Raw genomic sequence first — 8,704 nt, 5'->3', positions numbered from 1 at the left:
GTACAACCTTACCCATGGAGTAGACAGGCATGTAGTTGGGCTCACTCTTCTGCTCAATTCTCTCTGTAGTGGCTTGAATAAAAAGTGACCCTCTTAGGCTCATGAACTTGTTCACTAGGTTCCCAGCTGATGGTACTGTCTGGAGATTTATGGAACTTTTAGTGGGCACAGCTTTGTTGGAGGAAGTACATGATTAGAGGTAGGCTTTGAGAGTTTATGGCATCACATTGCTTCTAGTTTGCTGTGATCAAAGTGTGATCCCAGCATCCTGCCCTTACCACCATGCTGATTGCTGCTATTTGCCCCCACCCCCACCCCTCCCTTCTATGATGGTCTCTTATCCATCTGAAACCACAAGCCAAAATACACATTTTTGTCTGTTGCTTTTGCTATCTTATCACAGCAACAGGGACATAACAAATACTTTCTCCACCCTAGAATAAAGTTCCCTTTTCTGTTTGGTGAGCTGCTTACCCCCAAACCCTTCCACATGTGAGCTTTGCGCACACATGAACCATAGTTACAGCAAAGCCACAAGCAAGCTCTGAAGATTCCTCTTCCCCTACTTTTCTCTTGAGAACTCCAGGTTTCAGGGATGGGACAAGATTGGTCTGGGGGCAATGTTTATCAACCAAGAAAGAGGAAGGATTTGACCAGAAATAAAGATGATGGGTTTACACCACAAGCCTAGCCAAACAGAGGATGCATCCCAGGAATAAATCAGCAGAAGTAAGGAACTGTCGCCTGTAAACAATAATTTAGCTCATGATCCCTCTGCTCCAAAGGCTCCATTTCCTCAGGACTGTTACATTGCTGAGTGCCCAGTCTGCAGAGTCAGATATGACATCTTGATAGGTCGAGTAGATTTTCTTATACCCATTTTGAGGAAGAAACTGAGGACTACAGAAGCCCTAAGGTTCTGTTTTTGGCTATAATGCCAGCTGCTCCAGTGTTCTCTGCCAACAATCTCATCCTTAGATCAAGAAAACAAAATATAAGATTCCCTAAAGACATAGGGTGAAGTAGGCAGATACTTGCTGCCTGCGTACAGGAAGAAACTTGATAACATGAAGGAGTCCGACCTTCATCTGTCACAGTGGCCTACATGCCTGGCTTCCAAACACCACAGCTACAGGTGAGTTGTGTTTTGATTTGAAGAAAAGCATCCAGGGACCACATGTGCAAGGAAGCTAAGCTCTACCTGCATGAGCTACATCCAGTAAGGACAGAGTGAAGGTGATTAAACCTCATTCTGTAAGCCCCGCCATGCTTTCTGCTGAGAGGAAGGCCAAGATTTCCCTTTCCCATGATCCCATGCTGCCTGCATATCATCTCCCCACCTCCCAGCCCCTGAAGGTTACCCTCATTAACATTGCCAAAGACAGCTCGCTCTCCTTCCATACAATTATTTGCTCTCAAACCAATGGAACTTTACCGGCTTCCCAGGCACGGGAGGCCAACGGCTGTGCATATGGGGCTCTGCATCTGCAGATCTCAGTGTACAAATCTGGTGTATTCTGGTGCAGGGTCGTTGTAACTGGATGCATTTTGCTCTCTCCTAGTGCTTAATGTTCTTCCACAGTCAAGACTAATGGAATCAGGTTGTGTGATTCAGATGATATCACATTGGTGACTCAGATCTTGCTCGATGGATAGATTCCCCACCCTCTCTGCATTCTTTTCAAGGTAACCTTGACTTGTCACACAGCCAACAGGAGAATGCCAGGAAGAGGAAGCAGGATTTTTTTTTCCTCCCCGAGACATTGACTTAGCCATGACAGTTAACAATAGTGACTGTGGAGAAGAGATAAAAGGAAGACAGACGCCAAAGACTGGAACTGAGGTGTGAGCTAGTGAGAAGAGCTACCCCCTATCTATCCCTCTGTTAGGGATGGAGACGCCCAGAGGCTATATCAATGTGGACTGCATGACTCTGTTCCCTGGCAGTGACCTTTCTCAGCAACCTTGTTATTAAACACCCTCTCCTCTTGGGAAGCAAGCAGGTCCTGAGGGGGAAATAAATAGTCAATGCAGCTGGAAAACACTGCAGCAACAGAGCAGGGGTGCAATTATGCCATCATTTCCGCCACTAGAATTTCTTTAAGGAAATTTTTCATTGGGAAAATAAAAAGCAGAGAGGCTGACTCACCCTCTTTCAAGATGCCGTCGGCCCCGAAGTATAAACATCCAGAGGTCAGACCAACATAGCTAGCTGTGCGCTGAGCCTTGGCTCTAAAGGCATGCACAGTCTTGGCACTTGCCTGTCTTTATACCACCTCCTTCATCTCTCCACCTGGATTTTTTTTTTTTTTTTTTTTGGAGATGTTTCTTCCCCAGACCTTCAACTGCACATGTGGGGCCAGACAGCATCAAGCAATCTAGGTTGCTGCAAACAAGCCGCTCAATTGCTTTTTATAGCCTTGCATTAGTTAATTATCCTGTCTCCGAAGCAAAATAATGGACAAAAGCAACTGGAAGGAGGGTTTATTTTAACTCACAGTTTAAGGGAACAGTCCATGTGACAGGGGCTGGAACAAAGGTAGCTGTTTACATGTCACACTGCATGCACAGTCGGGAGGCAGAGAGGAAAAAAATGAATGAAGGTGCTTACCCTATCCTTGTCAGGACCCCAGCCCATGGATGGTGCCCCCTACACTCAGGATTGTCTTTCTCACTTCCACCAACCTCTTTTAGAGATTCTGCACAGACATGTTCAGTGTTTTGTTTCCCTTGCCGATTCTAAATCCTAAATAGTTGACAATCGGATTAACCATCACAAGGCTTATTCTTGCCACCATAAAAAACACGCCATCTCAGAGCAGGTGAGACAGCTTGGGGGTAAAAGCACCTGCCATCAGGCCTGGTGACTGAGTTTTGTTCCCATAAACCCTCATTGTGGAAAGAGAGAATGGACTCCTGAAAGTTGTCCTCTGACCTCCACGTGCATAAGATGGAATGTGCTCGAATGCACACATCCCTGTGCACCCACACTAGATAAACAAGCAAGGATAATCATAAACTAAATAAACTTGTATTTTCTTCCCAAGTTCTGTTTATTAAGGCTTTATTTGAATTTTCAGGGAGGGTTAATCATACAAATTACTGCGAGCAGGTTGTTTCACTTCCAGGTAAGCGGGACACAGATGTGAGATGCTTCTCACAAGCCCCAGCCAGCCACATTTCATACCAGGTGATGACACAGGGAGGTAGACACAAGCAGTGAGTGACATCAACAGGGTGAGTCCTAGGTTTCCAGTGTCACTCTTGCTAAAGATTAAGCTTTCCTCCCTCTTCTTAGGGAAAAGTGTAACACGGGTTGACCATCCCTCCCATGAAAATCAGAAATGCAAAAGTGCTACAAATAGGAAGGCACATCGAGTGTCAACATGACGACATGAACTGAAAGAACGGGTCAAGGCGCACACACACTGCCTTGTGTATAAAATCATTATAAATACAATATAAATCACCTTTAGGTCATACATAGAAGGAATATGTGAAAATGTGAATGAATTTCATGTTTAAACTTGTATTTTATTCCCAAGATATCTCATTATGTACATGCAAATATTTCAAAACAAGAAAAAAATATGAACTATGAAGCACTTCTGCTTATAAGTATTTTGGGGGAGGTGTAAGCTTGTACTTAGGACTTTCATTTAGAAAAGCTTCCTGTAACAACTCCAGAAAATGCCAGCCTCATTTTCTAAACAAAGCAGAAAATGAGTGGGAAAAGGAGCTCCAGGTAGTAGCGATATGAAAACAAAGGACATATTTGGGTCAGCTTAGACCTCTGCCTAAGTTAGGAAGCCCATGGATCTGTGTGTCCAGAATCCTGAGGTTTTAGGTCCCACATCTGTGGATGAATCCCACCACTCAGCCCCTATTCTGCCCCAGTAGAACCACCATAGGTGGTTTCCCCAAACCCTCCCATTAATTTCTCCCAGACTCCATCACTGCCCCATTACCCCACTTGGCCTGAGCCACTGTCTCCTTGCCCCTCAAGGTATAGATTTCCAAATATCCTACCTGTCTCCATCAACCATCCGTTGCAGTGACTGAGTACCACAGCCTGAGTAACTGTGAGTAAAGGCAAACCTTCGCCACGTTGACAGTTTGGGGGTATGGGAAGTTCAAGGATGAGAGCTCACAGTGGATAAAACTCTTTTTGCTGGTTGAGATTTTCAGTACCAACATGGTGCATGACAAGAAGGGTACTTCCAAGAGATACTGCCCTACCATGTTTTATAACGGACTTCCTCTGAAGATAGTCCACTAAGGCATTCATCTATCAGCTTATGAGTGGATGAGATGAGGATGGATTTTTCTTGATGAAACCATATTTTAAAAGCTCCACCTATTTGGTCTCTTCATTAACCTCTTGATGAAGAGTAAATTTCTACATGGACTCAGTAGGGACATTCAAACCGCAACATCATAATTTCCTGTATCAACTGTCGTACTTCACAAGAACTTCCTTAGCTCCTCACTGGAATTGCTATGTATTTCTTCAAGTGTTTCTAACCCTTTGGGACCCAGTCTTGATGTGATGACTGGCTACCCATCTATGATGGCATTCTTTAACGGACGCTCCTTCCCTGGCCTAGCCCTTACTAGTGCAACCAGAACCTTGAGTCTAAATATAAATACCAAGTCAGGTTCCCATAGAAAATACACTTGCAACTACATCATTGACAGTTTTATGAATGGCAAATAGATTGCTCAAAAGAGAATGTCTGCACATTGTGAGAGAATATTGAACTTATAGAGGCTACCCAATGCCCAGTGCACACTGAAGATCATGAAGAAGTTCTGCTACCAGACCACTCAATCTCCTACATAAGTGGCAGGGAGCCCCAGCTATGGCAAGTGAAGACAAAGTCTTATCTGCTTAGATTCTAGTCTGCCAATGCACAGTGTCATGGGCCTTTGTTCGGAACAATGGATTTCCTTTCTTTTTAAGACCTTTAAGGATCCAGTTTCTGACTCAACAGGTTGGTACTGGCCATCATGCTTGCCAGAGTATCTTCACCAAAGTGCTGAGTGATCATCATCAGAGCTCCTCCACACTGTTGGCTGCCTGCTTCATCTTGCTAGGACCAGCCATTTGATGCTGGAACCCCATTTTACAGAGCGAGGTCTATCTAAACTAGGGGGAAGCCTCCTTCTTGGTCCACATCAGCAAGATGGGGAAATTTTAGCTTGGTATTTGAAAGGAACTCTCACTCTTTGCCAGATGTCAGACTAAAATAGATTCTCAATTTGTAGTAAATTAATACTTCCCATGTGACTTAAAAACAAGATGCAAAAAATATACAGCCCATTGTGTCTTGCTGTCAGAAAACATAAAATCAGTTGTCATAGCTCTGAGTGTGTTCTGCCTTAAATGAAAACAGTAATAATCTAGTTATGATTAGTTCTTTCTCTTTTACTTTTTTTGTGATAGAGTCTTTTGTAGCCTAGACTGGCCTCTAACTCCTTATATGGCTAAATATATCCTTGGATTTCTGATAGCCCTCCCTCTACCTCCTCTCAAGTGTCATGTTTGCAGGTTTGCACACCAGTCCTGTTGAGTCAGAAACTTCTTCCTTGAAGGTCCTAAAAAGAAAGGGAATTTCTTGGCTCTGAGAAAAGGCTCACAGCACTCTGCATTGGCAGACTAGAATCTAAGCAGACAAGTCTTTGTCTGACCTTGACATGACTGGAGGTCTCTGCCATTTATGGAAGAGGCAGTGCAGACTGATAGCAAAACTTCTATGTGGTCCTCAAAAATGCCCTGGGCATTGGACATTACCTATAAGTTCAAAAGCACTAAAGGTCAAACTCGGGCATCATGTATGCTAGGCAAGCACTCTACCAAAGAGGAGACATCCCCAGCCCCTCCTTTTCTCATTGATATGCAACTGTTCATCCATTATAGTTGCATATTGTAGCAGTTATACAGTGTCACTGCATCAATATTCCATTTTGCAGTGGGAAAGCCCAAGGTTCAGAGATGTAGATCCATGTGGCCTGCATATCATCTGGTGCTTAGTGGTAGAATTAGAGCATTAATCAGATCTTTCTGGCTTCATACCCTTAATACCACACTGTCTTCTCTTTGTAGATCCTTGTATCTCTCTTTTCCCAACTTATAAGGCTTTTGAGTAGCACTCCTATCCTGACACACTCCTGCCTCCATTCTCCATCCTCTCCCTCATAGCACAACAGGACTGTAGCCCTTTAATCTCCCTGTGATTCAATGACAGGGACCTGATAAGAAATTTGCATTGGCCAGCCACTAAAAGTGACAAGATAGTTATCAAGTTCTACAGTTCTTGAGCTAGTCAATAAATCTATTCCATTAATAAATCAATGCCCTAAATATTATTAAAGATCACAGTTAGGTTGTGACCTCATCATCCACATTCATAGATCTTTTCATTTCAGAAGGGATGTCTTCCTTTTTTAAGTTTTATTTATTTTATGTATATGTGTACACTGTTGCTGTCTTCAGATGCATCAGAAGAGGTCATCTGATCCCCTTATAGATGATTGTAAGCCACCATGTGGTTGCTGGGAATTGAACTGAGGACCTCTGGAAGAGCAGTCAGTGCTCTTATCCATTAAACCATCTCTCCAGCCCCTCAGTAGGGAAGTCTTAACACTAAGGAGTCTCAATCCAAAAGAAAAGACTAGCAGGTATGGTTTGGGGTACGAGTTACCTTTAAGATGTTGCCAATATTTGTTTTATTTTTAAATAATCCCCTTCACCCATTCTTACTTTTTCCTATCACTCTCCAGCAGGTCTCTAGCACATGAACTCCAATCACTTTCTGCTGCAGCTACCCTAGTATTTCATATTCCTTACCCCAAGGTCTTGGGGTTCCAGTTCCACTAAAACTCATTCTCTAAACTCCAGACAGATTCTTGGGGACCAGACTCCAAAATAACTCCCTCCAAGGGCAAAATGGGCATTGTCTTGCACCCCCCTTTTCTACAGCCCCTGCCAAAGGCTTGTCTTCTGATTACAGGAAGGGTTTGCTTCCTTCTGTTTTCTAAGCAGAGCCTCCTCTGCCCCTAATAACAGGGCTGTTAAAATCAGCAGTTCCATTTTCTATAGCCAGAACCACACCAACTCACATCAGCAGGTCAACCGCAGAGCTGCATTTAGCAAGGGCAGGTAAGACTTAAGGAGAAAAATGTCACAGAATGGGAAGTGGGCAGGCAGACAGCCACAAACTTGACTTGGTAATGTTGTCCAAAGCCAACGCTTATTATCAGCATAAAGCCCCTCAACAATAATAGCTATACTAACAGACAATAATAGTTATACTAGCATTCAAGCTGGTCCTTTTCCACCCTCTGTAAGGATTCTGTTCTTTCCCAGACTTATAATTTATGAACACTATGACCTACCCCATCTTACTTAGTCTTGAAACACAGACACCATTATTGTTTTCATAGCAATGTGGTAAAAATATGGAAAGGATATACAGGCATTTAGAGTAACAGCCTTGGTTTTAATGCAAGTGCTCACCACTAGGCCACAATGATTATACAAATCTCCATTTAATGTTACCTGGAGAAGTCTAGTCTAGTTCATGGGTTATAATAAAGAGATCCACCTTGGCAGAGATCATCTTAGAGACCTCCACAGCTGCTCAAAATGGGGAGAGCAACTGACTGTAGGGGTATCCAGCCCCAATAGATCCATCTACAACACACCTCCTAAATCTAAGTCTAGGGGGGCATTGTGAAAGAACAGGTGGACATATTGTAGGAATCATAAAGACACTTTTTCATCTGTCATTTAGAGACTTCTATAAATGACGAGGAAATTGCACCCATGAAATCCCAGTAATATAGAGCCTAAACAAAATGTGCTCAAGGCCAGCATCAGTTGCCCTGTCAATGCACTTAAGGTAAATCTGTCAAGGCTCTACCTTCAGTGGGGACCTACGAGCAACTATTGGCTACTAAGAGAAGAAGAATCAGACTTCTCGAGAGACCAGACCCCTGATAGGTTATCCAACCAAGCATTCATTCCTAAACACACACACATAAAGCAATACCGAATGGACACAACAGTCTCTCTGTGTGTGTGTGTGTGTGTGTGTGTGTGTGTGTGTGTGTGTGTGTGTGTGTGTGTGTGTGTAAATAAAAAAAGAGGTCATGAATTTGAAATTTGAGAGGAATGATGGGCAGGAGAGGTTGGAGAGGGAGTGGAAATACAATTTTCAAATATGAAATTCTCAAAAAATATAGGAGAGAAAGAGAGAGAGAGAGAGAGAGAGAGAGAGAGAGAGAGAGAGAGAGAGAGAGAGAGAGAGAGAGAGAGAGATGCAGTTTGGGGCCTATCTGTCCTGGTAGTATCTTGGGTGTGCTAGATGCATGCAGGTGACTGAGGAAGACTGCTGACAGCCACATGTCCTTCTCTACGGATGTTAGCTGTTCATTATCTAAGGAGGTGTAGTTGTAACAGACAATCTGTCTGGCAGCCCATTCAAGGCAGAAAGAATGGCTTCAGATCAGCCGTTCTAAAACCAAAATCATCTGCTCAGGGATACATTCTTCTTGTTGTTACCCCAACAATTCTACTCCGCGGTTTGACTTGTTATCAAGGGATAGAGTGTTTAAATAATTCATCTTGGTGGTTTTGCCAGGAAGCTACATAACTCAAAATTTCAAATTCTAGTGGCCAGCACATTCTCAAAATGTGTTC

The sequence above is a fragment of the Mus musculus genome, chromosome 14, assembly GCF_000001635.26.
Source record: "Mus musculus strain C57BL/6J chromosome 14, GRCm38.p6 C57BL/6J".
NCBI classification, from domain to species: Eukaryota; Metazoa; Chordata; class Mammalia; order Rodentia; family Muridae; genus Mus; species Mus musculus.
The sequence above is the reverse complement of the archived record's forward strand: the minus strand, read 5'-3'. Positions refer to the sequence as shown.